We start from the raw sequence: 22807 nt of genomic DNA, 5'->3' as shown, positions 1-22807 counted from the left end.
CGGCAGGGCGAGACACAGAGACACAGCGGCAGGGCGAGACACAGAGACACAGCGACAGGGCGAGACACAGAGACACAGCGACAGGGCGAGACACAGAGACACAGCGACAGGGCAAGACACAGCGACAAGGCGAGACACAGAGACACAGCGGCAGGGCGAGACACAGAGACACAGCGACAGGGCGAGACACAGAGAAAAATAGACAGGGCGAGACACAGCGACAGGGCGAGACACAGAGACACAGCGGCAAGGCGAGACACAGAGACACAGCGGCAGGGCGAGACACAGAGACACAGCGGCAGGGCGAGACACAGAGACACAGCGGCAGGGCGAGACACAGAGACACAGCGGCAGGGCGAGACACAGAGACACAGCGGCAGGGCGAGACACAGAGACACAGAGACAGGACGAGACACAGAGACATGGCGAGAGCAAGACAGGGCGAGAGCAAGACAGGGCGAGAGCAAGACAGGGCGAGAGCAAGACAGGGCAAGACGTCCTTACAGCTAACTGTGTAGCCTTGCTAACACCAGCCTCTACATCCTTACAGCGAACTGTGTAGTCGTGCTCAGCCAGGCTAGCATAATTGCAGGTGCAACCCCCCGAAAATGTTTTGTTGCAAAATCGTTACTGAAATTCACTGTCAGGGCCCAGGTCTGACAGAATCTGTGCAGAAGATCTAGGTGCTGCCGTAGGCCCTCCTTGGTTGGGGACAGATCTAGGTGCTGTTGTAGGCCCTCCTTGGTTGGGGACAGATCTAGGTGCTGCTGTAGGCCCTCCTTGGTTGGGGACAGATCTAGGTGCTGCTGTAGGCCCTCCTTGGTTGGGGACAGATCTAGGTGCTGCTGTAGGCCCTCCTTGGTTGGGGACAGATCTAGGTGCTGCTGTAGGCCCTCCTTGGTTGGGGACAGATCTAGGTGCTGCTGTAGGCCCTCCTTGCTTGGGGACAGATCTAGGTGCTGCTGTAGGCCCTCCTTAGTTGGGGACAGACCTAGGTGCTGCTGTGGGCCCTCCTTGGTTGGGGACAGATATAGGTGCTGCTGTAGGCCCTCCTTGGTTGGGGACAGAAGCAGCAGATCATCTGCAAACAGTAGACATTTGATTTCAGAGTCTAGTAGGGCGAGGCCGGGTGATGCAGACTGTTCTAGTGCCCTCGCAAATTCTCTCTCTGTCTTGATCTCCATCTCCCTGTCTCGTTCTCTCTCTGTATCTGTCTCGGGTTCTCGGTCTCACTCTTTCACTTAGTCTCAGTCTCGCTTTGTCTGTGTCTCTCTGACAAAAAACATTATTGTTTTTTTTTATAAGACAAAAATTCCGGAATTCTGCAAAAACATCCCATGTACAATGTAAAACACCAAATAATGCATGCAAAATTAAGACGATTCACACCAATGATCAAAATCCTGAAAATAAATTTAACCGTCTAAAAATAAGTGATTCTCAAACCTTCCATTACAAAGCCATCACCTACAGAGAGATGAACCTGGCGAAGAGTCCCCTCTGCCAGCTGGTACGGGGACTCTGCTCACTCAGACTCCACAGAGCCCCAGGACAGCAACACAATTAGACCCAACCAAATTATGGAAACAAAAAGATAATTACTATACACATTGGATAGAATTAACAAAGAAACCAGAGCGAACTAGAATGCTATTTGTCGCTAAACAGAGAGTACACAGTGGCAGAAGACCTGACCACTGTGACTGACCCAAACTTAAGGAAAGCTTTGACTATGTACAGACTCAGTGGCATGGCCTTGCTATTGAGAGGGGCCGCCATCAGCAGACATGGCTCTCAAGAAAAGACAGGCTGTGTGCCCATTGCTCACAAAATGAAGCGGAAACTGAGCTGCACTTCCTAACCTCCTGCCCAATGTATGACCATATTAGAGACACATATTTCCATCAGATTACACAGATACCATAAAGGATTTGAAAACAAATCCAAATCTTGATAAATTTCCATATCTATTAGGTAAAACACCACAGTGTGCCACCACAGCAGGAAGATTTGTGACCTGTTGCCACAAGAAACAGGAAACAGGAAACCAGTAGAGAACAAACCTATATGTCACATCCTGATCTGTTTCACTTGTCTTTTTTTATACATTTTAATTGTATTTATTTATTTAACTAGTCAAGTCAGTTAAGAACAAATTCTTATTTATAATGAAGGTCTAAGAACAGTGGGTTAACTGCCTTGTTCAGGGGCAGAACGACAGATTTTCACCTTGTCAGCTCGGGGGATTCAATCCTGCAACCTTTCGGTTACTAGTCCAAAGCTCTAACCCCTAGGCTACCCTGCTGATACTATAATTACCCATTTATTTATTTAGCCTTTCTTACTTCAACTATTTGCATTTTGTTACAACACTGTACATTGCCATAATCACATTTAAAATGTCTATATTCTTTAATTAAACCAGTGGAGTTTTGTGAGCAATGTGTTATAGGGCTGGGCGGTATACCGTATTTTATGATATACCGGTATTGATGCACGGACAGGTTTGGGTTTTTACTTGACCTTCTATACCGGTATTTGAATGTTTGGTTTGTTAAATGTGAAACGCCGTGTGTAACGTCCATTTTTATAGTTTACTCTGCTTCTTGAGTCATCCCTCTCCACTCTCTCTATGACGCTTTCCACACAGATCTAGCCCCGCCCCCCTGTCACTCAAGGAGCACATTTATTGTTCCCTTGACAACGAGACGCTTGCTTTCAGTCTGCGTGGTCAATGCAGCACATGCAACCATGTTGATGACCATGATGATGTTTCTACTTTGCAACTTCTTTTTTTTTACAATATAAATGTCCCAATTTTTTTTACAATTTAACAATCATCAGCAAAATATGACAGATAATGGCCCCCGTTATTCCTTCCAACTACACAACATGCCCCAACACATGAACACTCCCTAACTCTCCCCTCTACCGGTATTAGCTTCAATGATTAACAACCCCCCAAAAAAATCAACAGAATGACCTTCACATCCAATGCTAGAAAATAAATTATTCAACGCAAAAACAAATAACATTAATACATTAAATGAAGAAAATAATGAGGCAGCTAAGGTGACGACTCTAGAAACTGCTGTCCAAGTCCCCCAAGACATCAGTCAATTCAAAGGGTTTATTACGTACATTTCTTTCAGACGGAATATAGGAAGTTAGTTCTTGCTTGGCAGAGTGTAAACTCTTCCATATAATAGCTGTGCATTTATTGGCTGCAACGACTGCCAATTGAATTAATCTGGGGTTTTTTCCCTACCAATATTAACTGGTAGAACAAAGTCATCTCCAAGAAGAATAAGGGAAGGATCTAGTGGTACCGTCATATTAGTTACCCTGTCACGATCGTTTAGAGATGGATTGGACCAAGGTGGTAGGTGTACATTTTACTTCTATTTAAATGTCACCGAAAAAATCAACAAAATACAAAAACAAACGTAAAGCTACATGCAGTGTAGAACGCAACTACACACAAACATAGTCAAGATCCCACAAACTAAAAGGTGGGAAAAAAAAGGCTGCTTTAAGTATGAACCCCAATCAGAGACAACGATAGACAGCTGCCTCTCAATGGGAACCATACACGGCCAACAAAGAAATAGAAAAACAAGAATGCCCACCCAACCCAACACCCAGACCTAACCAAATAGAGAAATAAAAAGGCTCTCCAAGGTCAGGGCGTGACAGTACCTGTGATAAGATCTGAATAATATCTTACCAGTAAGTTCAGGGCACAATTGACCCGCCCAATAAGAGAAATTGGTAAACCATCTATCCAATTCTTCCCTTTTTGAGAAGTGGAGTATAGATCAGTTGATACGTCTTAATAATTTCAGAAGAAATTTGCATTTTTGTTATTTTTGCATTTTTTGTTTTTTTCCGAGGTCTCCAAGAAAACGGCTGGTCTAAGATCGAAATCTGCATAGCTGCCCTGTTAAAAGACATGAATATACTCTTCGATTTAGTGAGTCAAAGCAAAACATCGTCGGCATATAACGAGACCAGATGTTCACGCCCATCTATACGAACACCATGGATGGATGAGATCTACAAGCTCCTTCCAGTGGCTCTATAGCCAAAGAGAAAAGGTAGCGGACTAGCGGGACAACCCTGTCTTGTGCCACGCGATAGAGAAAACTGTGAGGAAACATTTCCATCAGTTAGGATCTGAGCTACCGGACAGTAATCTAATCAGACCTACACACTGAGGTCCAATATTCATCCTCTGTAAAACTTCAAACAGGTAATTCCATTCTATACGGTCAAAAGTGTTTTACTCATCTAATGAAGCCACCACTACAGGTTCTTGGTCATGCTCTACATAATGCATCATATTAAATAATCTTCTGATATTATCAGGAGATGAGTGGTGTCTTACAAAGCCTGTTTGGTCCATATCAGCCAAGTCTGGAAGAACCTTATCTAGTCTAAGAGCTATGAGTTTCGCAAGAATCTTATATGAAGTGTTCAATAGAGATATTGGTCTATACGACCCACAAAGCAGAGGATCTTTCCCAGGTTTTAACAAAACTGTTATCAGTGCTTGTTCAAGTGTGTCTGGGAGCTTTTCTGTCTCTATGGCATAATTAAACATACTGCAAAGAGGCTCAATTAGTTTGGGTAAAAAGATCGATAGAAATCAATAGGGAATCCATCTAACCCTGGGGATTTTCCCCCCAGCAATGTTGAAAATGGATTCCCTAATTTCCTCATATGTAATCTCTTTCTCCAAGTACTCCCCATCCTCATCAGTTTAAGCTTGTAAATTGAGTTTGTTCAAAAACGCATGCATTGTGGCAGGGGCATCCCCTTCAGACTTGTACAATGTGTCATTAAATTCCCTAAAGACTAGATTAATTTCCTCAGCACTGTGAACAACTGTTATTGGGCAGCTTAATAGAGCCAATAACTCCACTAGCATCCTCTTGTCTTATCTGCCAAGGAAGCAAATTTCCTGCTTGATCTCCATGTTCATAGTAGTTTTCATGTTCATAGTAGTTTTCATAGTAGTTTGTTTACTGTATTTCGTCAGGGTGTTATATTCCAGTCACTTTGAGTAAAGTGTAGACAGGCATTTAGTACCCCTAATGTTAAGTGACTGGGCATTTAGTACCCCTAATGTTAAGGGACTGGTCATTTAGTACCCCTAATGTTAAGGGACTGGTCATTTAGTACCCCTAATGTTAAGGGACTGGTCATTTAGTACCCCTAATGTTAAGGGACTGGTCATTTAGTACCCCTAATGTTAAGGGACTGGTCATTTAGTACCCCTAATGTTAAGTGACTGGGCATTTAGTACGCCTAATATTAAGGGACTGGTCATTTAGTACCCCTAATGTTAAGGGACTGGTCATTTAGTACCCCTAATGTTAAGGGACTGGTCATTTAGTACCCCTAATGTTAAGGGACTGGTCATTTAGTACCCCTAATGTTAAGGGACTGGTCATTTAGTACCCCTAATGTTAAGGGACTGGTCATTTAGTACCCCTAATGTTAAGGGACTGGTCATTTAGTACCCCTAATGTTAAGTGACTGGGCATTTAGTACGCCTAATGTTAAGTGACTGGGCATTTAGTACCCCTAATGTTAAGTGACTGGGCATTTAGTACGCCTAATGTTAAGCGACTGGTCATTTAGTACCCCTAATGTTAAGTGACTTAAGTGACTGGGCATTTAGTACCCCTAATGTTAAGTGACTGGGCATTTAGTACCCCTAATGTTAAGTGACTGGGCATTTAGTACCCCTAATGTTAAGTGACTGGGCATTTAGTACCCCTAATGTTAAGTGACTGGGCATTTAGTACCCCTAATGTTAAGTGACTGGGCATTTAGTACCCTTAATGTTAAGTGACTGGGCATTTAGTACGCCTAATATTAAGGGACTGGTCATTTAGTACCCCTAATGTTAAGGGACTGGTCATTTAGTACCCCTAATGTTAAAGGACTGGTCATTTAGTACCCCTAATGTTAAGTGACTGGGCATTTAGTAAACACACCCAAGTAGCACAGGAAAAAAACAGACATCAAGCTATGATGAATAAATGAAAACAATTTACAAGACAATAACTATTATCCCTTAAATATAAAATCGGGACAATTAGCTAAACAATCACCATCATCACGCTGCTTTTCCTTCACTCTGTGGTCCAACTCATCTCCAAACCATCTCAAGAAAAAAGTCCAACTCATCTCCAAACCATCTCAAGAAAAAAGTCCAACTCATCTCCAAACCATCTCAAGAGAAAAGTCCAACTCATCTCCAAACCATCAAGAAAAAAGTCCAACTCATCTCCAAACCATCAAGAGAAAAGTCCAACTCATCTCCAAACCATCTCAAGAGAAAAGTCCAACTCATCTCCAAACCATCAAGAGAAAAGTCCAACTCATCTCCAAACCATCAAGAGAAAAAAGTCCGACTCATCTCCAAACCATCTCAAGAAAAGGCGAACCAGCGAGGAACAACACACCGTTGTAAACACAAACCATATTTATGTTTATTTATTTAACACTGTATGTAGACATATGACATTGAACGGTCTCCATTAATTCATTTGGAACTTGTGTAATATTTAGTGTTTATTGTTTATTCATTTCACTTGATTTTGCCAATAAAGCCCATTGACTTGAGAGACATACCCAGACCGAGAGTGAGACACAGAGAGAGAGAGAGAGAGAGAGACACCGACAGAGACCAAGAAAGACAGAGTCCCTCTGTGACAGTCTAATATCAGTCATTATCTTGGCACTCACTGAGGAGTAGCGTTGGCAGGACACTATGCAGCAACACACACACACACACAAACAGCCATTGTGAAGTGTCGCATCCCACTCCCAAACACACAATCCTTTCACAGAGATTATAAGATAGAGAGAGCGAGAGAGAGAGAGAGAGAGAGAGAGAAAGAAAACAAGAGGGATAAAGGCTAGAGGCAAATATTAAAAGGCTGATGTTTCCTTCTTTTGAGGGTTTCAGTGAAATGGGTGATACAGATGATACAGGCTACACATGTTGCACTTCTATGCTGTCACTGTACTGAAATTAAAATGTATTGGTCGCAGACACAGATATCGCCGGTGCAGCGAAATGTGTATTTTTCTAGCTCCGACAATGATGCATATTCTTTTTTTTAAAACACACAACTCAGAATTTCTAAAAGGGGGGGGGGGGGGTATATCAGAACTAGCAATGTCAGAGACATATAAATGTATATAAATATACACAGTGCATTCAGAAAGTATTCAGACCCCTTGACTTTTTCCACAGTTTGCTACATTACAGCCTTATTCTAAAATGTAGTAAATACATTTTTTTTTTAAATCAGCAATATACACACCCCATAATGACAAAGCAAAAACAGGTTTACAATTTTTTCTAATTAAAAAAAAAATACCTTATTTACATAAGTATTCAGACTATGAGACTCGAAATTGAGCTCAGGTGCATCCGGTCTCCATTGATCTTCCTTGAGGTGTTTCTACAACTTGGAGTCCACCTGTGGTAAATTCAATTGATTGGACATGATTTGGAAAGGCCTGTCTATATAAAAGTTCCCACAATTGACAGTGCAAACAAAAGTCAGAGCAAAAACCAAGACATGAGGTTGAAGAAATTGTCCGTAGAGGTCTAAGACAGAATTGTGTCGACGCTCAGATCTGGGGAAGGGTACTAAGATATTTCTGCAGCTCTAAAGGTCCACAAGAACACAGTGGCCTCCATCGTTCTTAAATGGAAGAAGCTTCGAACCACCAAGACTCTTCCTTGAGCTGGCCGCCCGGACAAACTGAGCAATCGAGGGAGAAGGGCCTTGGTCAGGGAGGGGACCAAGAACCCGATTGTCACTCTGACAGAGCTCTAGGTGTTCCTCTGTGGAGATGAGAGAACCTTCCAGAAGAACAAACATCTCTGCAGCACATCTCCAATCAGGCCTTTATGGTAGAGTGGCCAGATGGAAGCTACTCCTCAGTAAAAGGCACATGACAGCCCACGTGGAGTTTGCCAAAAGGCACCTAAAGACTCTCAGACCATAAGAAACAAGATTCTCTTCTGGTGAAACCAATATTGAACTCTTTGGCCTGAATGCCAAGCATCACGTCTGGAGGAAACCTGGCACCATCCCTACGGTGAAGCATCCTGCCCATCCTGCCCTGCCCATCTAAGGTCTTTGAAAGCCAAGTCAACAAACAGGTCACTGACCATCTCGAATCCCACCGTACCTTCTCCGCTGTGCAATCTGGTTTCCGAGCCAGTCACGGGTGCACCTGCACGCTCAAGGTACTAAACGATATCATAACCGCCATCGATAAAAGACAGTACTGTGCAGCCATCTTCATCGACCTTCGACACCATATTCTTATCGGCAGATTCAGTAGCCTCGGTTTTTCTGATGACTGCCTTGCCTGGTTCACCAACTACTTTGCAGACAGAGTCCAGTGTGTCAAATCAGAGGGCATGCTGTCCGGTCCTCTGGCAGTCTATGGGGGTGCCACAGGGTTCAATTCTCGGGCCGACTCTTTTCTCTGTATATATCAATGATGTTGCTCTTGCTGCGGGCGATTCCCTGATCCACCTCTACGCAGACGACACCATTCTGTATACTTCCGGCCCGTCCTTGGACACTGTGCTATCTAACCTCCAAACGAGCTTCAATGCCATACAACACTCCTTCTGTGGCCTCCAACTGCTCTTAAACGCTAGTAAAACCAAATGCATGCTTTTCAACCGTTCGCTGCCTGCACCCGCACGCCCGACTAGCATCACCACCCTGGATGGTTCCGACCTAGAATATGTGGACATCTAAAAGTACCTAGGTGTCTGGCTAGACTGTAAACACTCCTTCCAGACTCATATCAAACATCTCCAATCTAAAATCAAATCTAGAGTCGGCTTTCTATTCTGCAACAAAGCCTCCTTCACTCACGCCGCCAAATTTACCCTAGTAAAACTGACTATTCTACCGATCCTCATCTACAAAATAGCTTCCAATACTCTACTCAGCAAACTGGATGCAGTTTATCACAGTGCCATCCGTTTTGTTACTAAAGCACCTTATACCACCCACCACTGCGACCTGTATGCTCTAGTCGGCTGGCCCTCGCTACATATTCGTTGCCAGACCCACTGGCTCCAGGTCATCTACAAGTCCATGTTAGGTAGAGCTCCGCCTTATCTCAGTTCACTGGTCACAATGGCAACACCCACCCGTAGCACGCTCTCCAGCAGGTGTATCTCACTGATCATCCCTAAAGCCAACACCTCATTTGGCCGCCTTTCCTTCCAGTTCTCTGCTGCCTGTGACTGGAACGATTTGCAAAAATCGCTGAAGTTGGAGACTTTTATCTCCCTCACCAACTTCAAACATCTGCTATCTGAGCAGCTAAACGATCGCTGCAGCTATACATAGTCTATCGGGAAATAGCCCACCCAATTTTACCTACCTCATCCCCATACTGTTTATATTTATTTACTTTTCTGCTCTTTTGCACACCAATATCTCTACCTGTACATGACCATCTGATCATTTATCACTCCAGTGTTAATCTGCAAAATTGTAATTATTTGCCTACCTCCTCATGCCTTTTGCACACAATGTATATAGACTCTCTTTTTTTCTACTGTGTTATTGACTTGTTAATTGTTTACTCCATGTGTTGTCTGTTCACACTGCTATGCTTTATCTTGGCCAGGTCGCAGTTGCAAATGAGAACTTGTTCTCAACTAGCCTACCTGGTTAAATAAAGGTGAAATAAAAATAAATAAAAATGGTGGTGGAAGCGTGCTGTGGGGATGTTTTGTCAGTGGGAGACTAGTCAGGATTGAGGGAAAGTTGAACAGAGCAAAGTACAGAGAGATCCTTGATTAAAACCTGCTCCAGAGTGCTCAGGACCTCAGACTGGGGCGAAGGTTCACCTGTAAGGTGAAGGACAACGACTCTAAGCACATAACCAAGACAACGCAGGAGTGGCTTCGGGACAAATCTCCTAATATCCTTGAGTGGCCCAGCCAGAGCCCGGACTTGAACCTGATCGAACATCTCTGGAAAGACCTAAAAATAGCTGTACAGCAATGCTCCCAATCCAACCTGAGAATAATGGGAGAAACTCCCGAAATACAGGTGTGCCAAGCTTGTAGCGTCATACCCAAGAAGACTCAATGCTGTAATTGCTGACAACAACAAAAAGGTGCTTCAACAAAGTACTAAGTTTGGTTCTGAATACTTATGTAAAAGTCTCATTTCATTTATTTATTTAATAAATTCATAATTTTAGAGAATTTGGCAGTATATCCAATTGGCCTCACAACCGCAGACCACATGTAACCACGCCAGCCCAGGACCTCCGCAACTAGCTTCTTCATCTACGGGATTGTCTGAGACCAGCCACCCGGACAGCTGATGAAACTGGGTTTGCACGACTGAATAATTTCTGCAGAAACCGTCTCAGGGAAGCTAATCTGTGTGCACGTCATCCTCACCAGGGTCTTGACCTGATTGCATTTCTGGCGTCGTAACTAACTTCAGTGCACAAATGCTCACCTTTCGATGGCCACTGGCAACGCTGGAGAAGTGTGCCCTTCACGGATGAATCCCGGTTCAACTTTACAACTTTTCATGTGGGCGTTTGGTTTTCTGATGTCAACTTTGAGAACAGAGTCCCCCCATGGTGGGGTTATGGTATGGGCAGGCACAAGTTATGGACAACGAACACAATTGCATTTTATCGATGGCAATTTGAATGCAGAGATACCATGACGAGGCCCATTATCGTGCCATTCATCTGTTTCAGTATGATAATGCACGGCCCCATGTTAGATCTGTACACAATTCCTGGAAGCTGAAAATGTCCCAGTGATTGGTCTGCATACTCAGACATGTCACCCATTGAGCAAGTTTGGGATGCTCTGGATCTACATCATATTCCAGTTCCCACCAATATCCAGCAACTTTGCACAGTCATTGAAGAGGAGTGGGACAACATTCCACAGGCCACAATCAACAGCCTAATCAACTCTATGCAAAGAAGATGTGTGGCGCTGAATTAGGCAAATGGTGGTCACATCAGATACTGACTGGTTTTCTAATCCACGCCCCTACTTTTTTTTTTTTAAAGGTATCTGTGACCAACAGATGCATATCTGTATTCCCAGTGATGTGAAATCCAGAGATTTCCTAATGAATTTATTGCAATTGACTGATTTCCTTACATGAAGTGTAACTCAGTAAAATCTATTAAATGATTGCATGTTGCTTTTATATTGCTTTTCAGTATACATAGGGCAGCAGTCTCTAAGGTGCAGGGTAGAGTACCTGGTGGTAGATGGCTAGAACAGTGACTAAGGCTAGTGGTGCCTGTTGAACAATCTGATGGCCTAGATATAGAAGCTGTTTCTCAGTCTCTCAGTCAGTCCCAGCTTTGATGCTTTGGGGTTTTGTAATGATTTACATATCATGTAAATGTACATAATGTCATGTAAATTTACATAATGTCATGTAAATTTACATAATGTCATGTAAATTTACATAATTCACTATGTCATTGGCTATGAGGTGAGGATTTCAGAGCTGTGTCCCAGATGGCACCATATTCCCTATAGTGCAAACAAACGAAAAATAAATTAGTGGACCGAAGTTTTAGTTGTTAGGGTCACTGAATATTGATGAGAAATACTGATGTGCAATACTAACATGCGACAGCGCAATGAAACAAAAACAGGGTCTCATAACTTTTCCAGACTTACTTCGGACAACCTGACAACCGATCTGAGGCTTTGGCTAGATGTTCTGCATAGACGCATAAACACTCCCGTCCACAGACTTGTGTGTGTGTTGAATCTACAGGTATGCAGCGAGAATTTCTCCCATGATGAGTTCTTTAAACCACCGCGAAGAAGAAAAGTAAATTGGTACAAGAACATATTTGAAGAAAAAAAAGTGAACTGAAATCGAGGTGAGAGATCAAAATTGTATTTGTCACATACAACCATAACGCCAAGTACAACAGGTATACAACCATAACGCCAAGTACAACAGGTATACAACCATAACGCCAAGTACAACAGGTATACAACCATAACGCCAAGTACAACAGGTATACAACCATAATGCCAAATACAACAGGTATACAACCATAACGCCAAGTACAACAGGTATACAACCATAACGCCAAGTACAACAGGTATACAACCATAACGCCAAGTACAACAGGTATACAACCATAACGCCAAGTACAACAGGTATACAACCATAACGCCAAGTACAACAGGTATACAACCATAACGCCAAGTACAACAGGTATACAACCATAACGCCAAGTACAACAGGTATACAACCATAACGCCAAGTACAACAGGTATACAACCATAACGCCAAGTACAACAGGTATACAACCATAACGCCAAGTACAACAGGTATACAACCATAACGCCAAGTACAACAGGTATACAACCATAACGTGAAATGCGTACTTACAAGCCCTTAATCAACAATGCAGTTAAGAAAATAATTACTAAATAAAAACAATAAACAATATTGAGGCTTGCTGCAGGAGGTACCGGTACCAAGTCAATGTGCAGGGAAACAGGCTAGTCAAGGTAATTTGTACATGTAGGTAAAATACAGGCGCTAAAATATAACTTTGTTCTATTTGTGAAGGTTGACGTGCTGCAAGTCCCACCTCTCCCATCTCCTCATTGGTTGTTAGGAGCATATACCCACGTGGGTGATTGAAAGAAGAATTCCAAGATGGCGTAGCAGTGAAGATGCGTTTTGTTTGTCCTCTCGTGTACTTTTGTATTTTTTTTGCATACATATATATTTTTAATCTCTTTTCGATTTTTTATTAGATTATACCTTCCGGTAACATGCCTCACCCAATGTGATACGGAATCGCTATTATTTTTAAATTTTAGAACACACTCAAGAACCCCCAAAAGCTAACCAGCTAATTAGCTACAAGCTATTTAGTAATTGTTAGCCACTGCTAGCGGCTTTTACCTTCGGCACAGATACCAGCCCTGTTCTTAGCCTGGATAATACTCGCCAGTCTACCAGTATCGAACTGTCTCTCCACAACAACGCCGGATTCCTGCCGTAATCCCTGGACCACTACTTCTGATCTTCACAGCTAGCTTGCACCCACCGTGGCACCCAGTACCGAAGCTATCCCTGAGGCCCACCTCCCGGCCTACTCAGCTGTTCACCCAAACCCCACTCATACACGGCTAGAGCCCAATACTCCACCGGATCCTTGCTGTAAACTCTGGACCTTGGCACCGGATCACCGCTGCTACCGATTGGCTATAGTGGCTAACGCCACTGCCACGAAGCTAGCACCAGTTAGCCGTGAGCCAGGCACATCTCCCGGCTAGCAAACAAAATTCTACAATACCTCTTTCGCCATCTGGCTTGGATTCTCTGTCGACACGGCGCCCCGCCGCACCACCATGTCTGGTCTGCCGACGAATACTCCATCCGCTGTGCCTTCAACCGGCCTCCGTCTGAGCAGACCCCCCTACTAGCCTTGGGCTACTAACTTTGTGAGACACGCCGCCAAACTTACCCTAGTAAAACTGAGTATCCTACCGATCCTCGACTTCGGCGATGTCATCTACAAAATAGCTTCCAATACTCTACTCAGCAAACTGGATGCAGTTTATCACAGTGCCATCCGTTTTGTTACTAAAGCACCTTATACCACCCACCACTGCGACCTGTATGCCCTAGTCGGCTGGCCCTCGCTACATATTCGTCGCCAGACCCACTGGCTCCAGGTCATCTACAAGTCTATGCTAGGTAAAGCTCCGCCTTATCTCAGTTCACTGGTCACGATGGCAACACCCACCCGTAGCACACGCTCCAGCAGGTGTATCTCACTGATCATCCCTAAAGCCAAAACCTCATTTGGCCGCCTTTCCTTCCAGTTCTCTGCTGCCTGTGACTGGAACGAATTGCAAAAAATGCTGAAGTTGGAGACTTTTATTTCCCTCACCAACTTTAAACATCTGCTATTTGAGCAGCTAACCGATCGCTACAGCTGTACATAGTCCATCGGTATTTAAATTAGTGCTATATCGACATAAATAGCCCACCCAATCTACCTACCTCATCCCCATACTGTTCTTATTTTATATACTTTTCTGCTCTTTTGCACACCAATATCTCTACCTGCACATGTTCATCTGATCATTTATCACTCCAGTGTTAATCTGCTAAATTGTAATTATTCGCTCCTATGGCCTATTTATTGCCTACCACCTCATGCCTTTTGCACACACTGTATATAGACTTTCTTTTTTTTCTACTATGTTTTTGACTTGTATATTGTTTATTGTTTACTCCATGTGTAACTCTGTGTTGTTGTCTGATCACACTGCTATGCTTTATCTTGGCCAGGTCGCAGTTGTAAATGAGAACTTGTTCTCAACTAGCCAACCTGGTTAAATAAAGGTGAAATTAAAAAATTTAAAAATAAATAAAAAAACTGAGGTCCACACTCCAGTCCAGTTGGTGGCGTTAATGCACCTTAAAGTTGGTTGCCAACCGCCATATAAAGTCCAAAGAAGAAGAAGATGAAGCCCGAAGGAGATAAGATTACTAGAAACCAACCTTGTTTACCCTTTCATCTGTGAATTAATAGTTGGATTAGCAACCCAATATATATATATCCCAGGGCAAATTAGCTAGCGACAGCAAGCTAGCAACAGCAAGCTAGCAACAGCAAGCTAGCAACAGCAAGCTAGCAACAGCAAGCTAGCAACAGCAAGCTAGCTAGCTAAATTGCCATAAATGTTTTTTTTACCTGTCCCCAAATGAATAATTAATTCAGAGAGTTTGTTTTGATATTTCAACCTGTGTGTCCTGGTGTGGGTAGACAAAAATCAACATGCGCACACACACACACACACACACACGGTCTAGTCAGCATGTAAATGCAGAGGAGAAAGAAGAAGAAGTGACAACAACAATATTCACCTGCATACAAGTCTTTCTCCTCTGTAGCGTTTGACAGAAACCTTCAGAAAGACCTTCAGGACATACTGTTATGTCATCTCTGCACACAAACTGTAGGAATGCTTTTCCAAAGACAGAAAAACACACAAACTTTGCTTCAGGCTCACCCTCTTCCTGCCACACACACACACACACACACACACACACACACACACACACATTACCTATTGGATTCTTTCCCATCAATCAATTACTTAACAAGCAACCACTTAGTGTCCATTCACCATTATTGGCAATGTCCTTCCCAAGCTGCAGTCAATACTAATGTAAATCTTACTTTCCTTAACTACAGGAAGCTGGGAGGTCTCCCTGTTATGTTGGAATACAGAAGGCAACGTCTCCAATTCAACTTGGAATCCCTGTTGGTCATCTATGAACATTTGAACATCTTGAAGAACAATCTGGCCTTAATGGCCATGTTCTGTTATAATCTCCACCCGGCACAGCCAGAAGAGGACTGGCCACCCCTCATAGCCTGGTTCCTCTCTAGGTTTATAATCTCCACCCGGCACAGCCAGAAGAAGACTTGCCACCCCACATAGCCTGGTTCCTCTCTAGGTTTCTTCCTAGGTTTTGGCCTTTCTAGGGAGTTTTTCCTAGCCACCGTGCTTCTACACCTGCATTGCTTGCTGTTTGGGGGTTTTAGGTTAGGATCCTGTATAAGCACTTTGTGACATGTGCTGAAATAAAAAGGGCTTTATACATCAATTTTACGGATTACTGGGCATAATGAAAAACGACAGGACTGGCAACCACTGGTGCTGTTAAAATGGGATGGTTTTGCAAATGGACAATTCATGGATTCTATAAAAGGGCAATGGTGACTAGAGAAGCTAATCTCATTGTCATTCTTTTCAAGTCTTTGTAGGCTTGGTGGAAGTTACAAAATGTATCTCTAGTGCCAGTATTGCTTGTTACTGTCAATGTGCAAAAATCCTATTTCAGTACAGGTAGACAGCAGGCAGTCTTCAATAAATCATATGCAGAAATATGAAAATTACTACTTGTTCATTGCAATTTTTTCCTCAGGTACACCCAGGAACGGTATGTTTTTTTCCATAAACAAAAGCCTGAGTTGCTAAGCAATTTTTTTTTTTACGAGCCAGCAAAAGACCTTCTGGTTGGACCTGCTAGAGCAGGCCTGGGCAATTATTTTCAATGGAGGGCCTCATTAGAATATACTTTTTCCATCGCAGGCCAGAATCATATATCATATGTATGACTGTGTTTACATATATACCTACTATAAATCACGTCCAGATATGTTACTTATTTGACTTGTTTAACACGCACAGAAATAAACCACATCCATGTTCTCCTTTTGGTAGGCATTTTCATTACTAAACATGGACGGAAAAGTACACTGCATTCAGCACCACTAGAGGTCGACCGATTATGATTTTTCAACGCCGATAGCGATACCGATTATTGGAGGACCAAAAAAAGCCGATACCGATTAAATCGGCCGATTTATATTGTATTTGTATATTGTATTTGTAATAATGACAATTACAACAATACTGAATGAACACTGGTGTCCAAAAATACCGATTTCTGATTGTTATGAAAACTTGAAATCGACCCTAATTAATCGGCCATTCCGATTCATCGGTCGACCTCTAGTATGCACAAAAACACAAGAGAGAGAGAGAGAGCTCAACATGACATTTAAACTACTCAATCAGTGTCGGGAGTGAAGTCTCTGATGGGCATTGACTAAAGCAGTGAAGTCAGGTATAGTTTCTGACGTCGCTATGCGCAGGATTGCTGAGAGGTGAGAGTCAGTAAGAGATGATCTGTGCCTTGACTTGTTACATTTCATCACTGAAAATGTCTGTTCACAATACATAGGATGACCCAAACAGTACAAACATTTTCTGAGCATGACTCCTAATCTTAGGAAAGTTTTGTGAATTGAGAGATGCATAGCACCTCGTCAGTGACATTATTTTGAATAGTTCTCCAATCACTGCATCAGACTGAAAATCAATAAGCTCAAGTTGCAGGTCAGTGGGAGCGTTATCCACATTGAAGGTGAAAGGAGAGGAAACCAACAGCATGTCATTTTCCAACACTTTGAAATCCTCAAAGGGAAGAGAAAACTCACCGTTCAAAGCGCAGCGATATATACTTCTCCCGCTGGTCATCTGATAGGGAACACACTAGTAGTGTCATCTGATAGGGAACAGACTAGTAGTGTCATCTGATAGGGAACAGACTAGTAGTGTCATCTGATAGGGAACAGACTAGTAGTGTCATCTGATAGGGAACAGACTAGTAGTGTCATCTGATAGGGAACACACTAGTAGTGTCATCTGATAGGGAACAGACTAGTAGTGTCATCTGATAGGGAACACACTAGTAGTGTCAGAAGGTCATCTGATAGTGAACAGACTAGTAGTGTCGGAAGGTCATCTGATAGTGAACAGACTAGTAGTGTCATCTGATAGGGAACAGACTAGTAGTGTCATCTGATAGGGAACAGACTAGTAGTGTCAGAAGGTCATCTGATAGGGAACAGACTAGTAGTGTCAGAAGGTAATCTGATAGGGAACAGACTAGTAGTGTCAGAAGGTCATCTGATAGGGAACAGACTAGTAGTGTCAGAAGGTCATCTGATAGGGAACAGACTAGTAGTGTCAGAAGGTCATCTGATAGGGAACAGACTAGTAGTGTCGGAAGGTCATCTGATAGTGAACAGACTAGTAGTGTCATCTGATAGGGAACAGACTAGTAGTGTCATCTGATAGGGAACAGACTAGTAGTGTCAGAAGGTCATCTGATAGGGAACAGACTAGTAGTGTCAGAAGGTAATCTGATAGGGAACAGACTAGTAGTGTCAGAAGGTCATCTGATAGGGAACAGACTAGTAGTGTCAGAAGGTCATCTGATAGGGAACAGACTAGTAGTGTCAGAAGGTCATCTGATAGGGAACAGACTAGTAGTGTCGGAAGGTCATCTGATAGTGAACAGACTAGTGATGTCAGAAGGTCATCTGATAGGGAACACACTAGTAGTGTCAGAAGGTCATCTGATAGGGAACAGACTAGTAGTGTCAGAAGGTCGTCTGATAGGGAACAGGCTAGTAGTGTCAGGTCATCTGATAGGGAACAGACTAGTAGTGTCAGAAGGTCATCTGATAGGGAACAGACTAGTAGTGTCGGAAGGTCATCTGATAGGGAACAGACTAGTAGTGTCAGGTCATCTGATAGGGAACAGACTAGTAGTGTCAGAAGGTCATCTGATAGGGAACAGACTAGTAGTGTCAGAAGGTCATCTGATAGGGAACAGACTAGTAGTGTCAGAAGGTCATCTGATAGTGAACAGACTAGTAGTGTCATCTGATAGGGAACAGACTAGTAGTGTCATCTGATAGGGAACAGACTAGTAGTGTCGGAAGGTGGGTGAGATTGTTGGCTTCTACATGACGGCCAGGAGGAGTCATTTTCCCTTGAAGGCTTTGACAAGGCTGTACATCTGATGTGCAAAAAGGCCCTTCCCTTGTAGTTTGGAATTCATTTCATGAGGGTCATGATGTCCACAGTGAAGGCAAAATCAGCCAACCATTCTTTGTCTTGCAATTGAGGGAAATACACATATCTTCCTTTCATTTGCAAAAACTCGGCAATCTCTGACTTCAGGTCCCACACCCTTTTAAGCACCGTCCCCAAACTCAGCCATCTCACACCCTTTTAAGCACCTTCCCCAAACTCAGCCATCTCACGTTTGTATAGGTGGGGGGAGATCTCCATGACCGGGGTCTGTGTCTTCTAACAGTGAAACAAACTGCCTGTGGCTTAAAGAATTTGCTCTTATGAAGTTGACCACTTTAGTGACTGTATCCACAACATGGCTCATTTTCAGAACACATTTACAGAGCACCTCCCAATGAATAATACAATGCAGGAAAATAATTTTCTGATCTGGGTTCAGCTCAGCTACTTGATCTTGTATCCTTGTCAAAAAGGCCAAAGGTTGTTGTTTTTTTCCTGTCAAGTTTGGGCAGCCAATCGGTGTTCACACTGAATAACTTTTCAAAACTGCTTTGACACACACTTATAAGAACCTCCTCCAATAAATCTTTCCCCGTGGTTGTGCTCTTCATTGACTGCACTGAAGCAAACTCCTCTGTCATTTCAAAGTCTGGGGGGTTACGACCTCGTAAGAACATCAACAACTGCACTGTGCCACACGCATCACTGCTCTCATCCAGGGCCAAGGAGAAATAGGTGACATCCTTTACGTGGGTCTTTCAACTGTTGTTCCATATTCTCTGCGATGTTCACGACACGCCGTGTCACCGTTCGTCTTGACAGGGAAACATTTTCAAACAGCTCTTTCTAGTCGGAGGCAAAGTATTGCTGCAGATGTTAGGCAATTTTGTGGGACGGTACATAGCTAGCTCTCGCAATTCCGTCGATTGCTGAATGCAGTTTTGTGAAATGTCCTTGCTGCTTTTGCAACTCCTAGACATTTCCCCTTCACAATAACAGCACATAGTGGTCCTTTTCTGTGAGCTTGTGTGTCCTACCACTTCGCGGCTGCGTCGTTGTTGCTCCTAGACATTTCCACTTCACAATAACAGCACATAGTGGTCCTTTTCTGTGAGCTTGTGTGTCTTACCACTTCGCGGCTGCGTCGTTGTTGCTCCTAGACATTTCCACTTCACAATAACAGCACTTAGTGGTCCTTTTCTGTGAGCTTGTGTGTCCTACCACTTCGCGGCTGCGTCGTTGTTGCTCCTAGACATTTCCACTTCACAGTAACAGCACATAGTTGACCGAGGGTAGCGGTGAGCAAAGTTACTGGGGCTCGAATTTTAGTCAAGCTTCCTCTATAGAGATTGTGCATTTTATAAATTACTCTATTTTTTTTCTCTCATCTCTGGATTTATGTATTTTTTTCCAATACTACATTCAATTTGGCCTGACTTGATTGGAAACGGAAAGGGAGGATACCTTAGTCAGTTGTCCAAGCTAAATGTATTGACACTTTCTACAAGGCTGATCAGATCATATTCTGTTAACGCCTATAGGCTATAGAGATGAATTCAGGTAACTAACTCATTATTATTATTATTTACCTCGGCAAGTCAGTTGAGAACAAATTCTAGCCCGGCCTAGCCCGGACAAACCCTCCCTTAATTAACCCGGACGACGCTGGGCCAATTGTGCGCCGCCCTATGGGACTCCCGATCACGGCCGTTTGTGGTAGAGCCCGGGATCGAACCGGGGGTCATTTTTAATATTCTACTCTATTACATCATATTAAATTATTAGATTGGATTATTTTTAAATCATGATTAAAGAAACTGTCACAAGTTATACTTCCCATTGTGTTTAATTCATCATGGTAATAACAACATTGTAACATCTGCATTCTTTTTAAGAAAAATCGTGTAGTTTTTCGAATGGTTTAACTACTGAAGCTTAGGCCTCGAGTCTGCACAAGTGCCTGGGACAATTTGCTTAAGTCCTTATCCAATTCATGTTTTATTTTCTTATTTTTTTTTTTTTCGCTTGCTCGACTCACTTTTCTGGGGGATGGAAATCCGTTATACAGTGAATCAATTTTGTCTGGCCCAATGTCAAAATAATTCTAGATTTTGATTTAGGATGTGAGGAAATGACGCACACTGCAGATTTTTAAAAACAATTACATATTTCACTACTTTAACCATGGAGTGAGTTAAAAAAAACAAAATGTTTCCTAAACAATTGAACCAGGCACTGTAGACTACAGCTCCATCGTGACGATGTGCAGCAGCATGAACCGTTAACGTTCCTACTAACAGCAGGCACGTGTGACATTGCCATTCAGACAGCTCTACTATCAACAACTAGGTTATCTCTATTGTATCCAACATAATTCACCCTGGCTGTGGTCACAACTATCTCTATCCATGCTGTAAACAATGTTTCCCCATTTCTAATGTGTCAGACTCCGTCTCGTTTCTACCTATGTATCAACATGATTCGTCCCCTGTGTGCACGACTCCCGAGTACATGTGCAACATTGTGTCTAATAATGGTGTTAAAATAATCATTTTCTACGCCATGTTGTTGTTGACAGTTACCAGGCCCGTTTCTTTCTCCCGAGTGCAAGGCATTCGCCCCATATTCATATGGGATGGATATGATTCAGATAATTTGCCCTTGGCAGGGAAAAACACGCGATACACATCGGGCGCACACAGAGTAACAGAAATATACTTACAAGAGCGAAACACGACACCGTTCAACAACTCTCCTTTTCCCAGAACCGAACGTCTGGTTGTCGCCTAGTGGCTTTTAGAAGCTCCGTCAAAAACGGTCCAGATTCCGACACACTCCCCCTCTCTCTCTCTCTCTCTCTCTCTCTGTCCTGTATATGTCCCCCCCTGCTCTGCTCTATCTCGACAGAGTCAAACAACCCGGTTCCCTTGAATCTCTCTTTTTCATCCGGGCGCTTCGGGGACGAGCGTCGCTGGCTGGCTCACTAAGGATGATGAGGAAATACGCGTGTACGTGCGTGAGATGTGGGACGCGTTCCTATGCCCAGGCGTTGCTGACGCAGGGCAAATCTTAACAACGCCTGAATATGTCCTATTCCAGGTGATATGTTATAGCGATCTGTCAGTCATTGGTTGTGGTATTCAACGTCTGAGCAGGGGACGCTACCAGTGTGAGGGGAAAAGGTGTGTACCCGGTTTCCATCCAAACTTTTTTTTTCTGTGAGTAAAGTAGGTTGCATGTCAGATGAAAAATGTAATGACAGGCCTGATTCACGTACCAAATTTGTCAGTAAACTTTCCAAATGTTGACGAAGCAAAATATGCTAGACAAGGTGGGATCCTTTTGCGTCGGTAAAATGTATAATGGGAGAAATGGCGGTGGAAACTTGTTTCTGCGCAAATATTTATAACCATCATATTGAAGTTACCTTGGAGTCAGGCGATGACATGTTGTGTGGTCCTCCGCACTACGACTCGCGAAGCGTGCAGTTTATTAGACTACAGATTAAATAAATGATGATGAACTTCACATGGTGGTGAAAGTGCAAGGTGATGAGTTCGATGCTCCTTTCCAAAAATGTCAAAGATCATATTCTGGTGACATAATTTGTATCTTTATTTTACTAGGCAAGTCGGTTATTAAGAACAAATTCTTATTTTCAATTACGGCCTAGGAACAAGGGCAGAACGACAGTTGTACCTTGTCAGCTCGGGATTGATCTTGCAACCTTCCGGTGGCAGTTTGAAAAATACAAATCTTTCGCTTATGCATAGTGATCTCCTCATGTAGGTGGCCTACCCACATTATATCTGGGAGGATGTTGGCCGGAGCACACATGCCAAGACCAGAGTGGGCACATTCACTATACAGCGCAGATTTGTTTACAAAACCATCAGTAGAGTTGAAAATACGATGGAAACGCATTCAACTTGTATTTATTTATTTGTATTGGGTACATGGGGACATTAACCGCAAAAGTAGTTTTTATCTGCACGGAAAATGTGGAGTATGAGCCCTTCTTCAGTGTGCAAAGACAATGGCAGACAAATGTCAAGACAACAAGACCTCACTGGTGGGTGTCGTTCTAAATTCAGTCTTGGCCCAATCAAGAGATCCCAGCAGAGGGAGCTGTGGGGAAAACGTGAATAGACTCCAGTATTTATGCTGCAGGAGTAGTTTATGTGTCGGGGGGCTAGGGTCAGTTTGTTATATCTGGAGTACTTCTCCTGTCCTATTCGGTGTCCTGTGTGAATTTAAGTGTGCTCTTTCTAATTCTCTCTTTCTCTCTTTCTCTCTCTC

At 43.1% G+C, this 22807-nt stretch overlaps 1 protein-coding gene across 2 annotated transcripts in view; it reads right to left on the bottom strand.

Annotated features, from left to right (window-relative positions):
• The window catches only part of LOC139410563 (sodium-dependent phosphate transporter 2-like), a 131819-nt gene extending 110396 nt beyond the window's left edge, over positions 1–21423 (bottom strand). For both annotated transcript variants that reach the window (XM_071155852.1, XM_071155853.1), the window contains exon 1: positions 21231–21423. The gene's annotated coding sequence lies outside the window, so the exon portion shown is untranslated. The remainder of the gene's footprint in view (positions 1–21230) is intronic.
• Between the last annotated feature and the right edge of the window lie 1384 nt (positions 21424–22807).

The sequence above is a fragment of the Oncorhynchus clarkii genome, chromosome 6 (assembly GCF_045791955.1).
Source record: "Oncorhynchus clarkii lewisi isolate Uvic-CL-2024 chromosome 6, UVic_Ocla_1.0, whole genome shotgun sequence".
In the NCBI taxonomy this organism is placed as follows: Eukaryota; Metazoa; Chordata; class Actinopteri; order Salmoniformes; family Salmonidae; genus Oncorhynchus; species Oncorhynchus clarkii.
The sequence above is the reverse complement of the archived record's forward strand: the minus strand, read 5'-3'. Positions and strand labels throughout refer to the sequence as shown.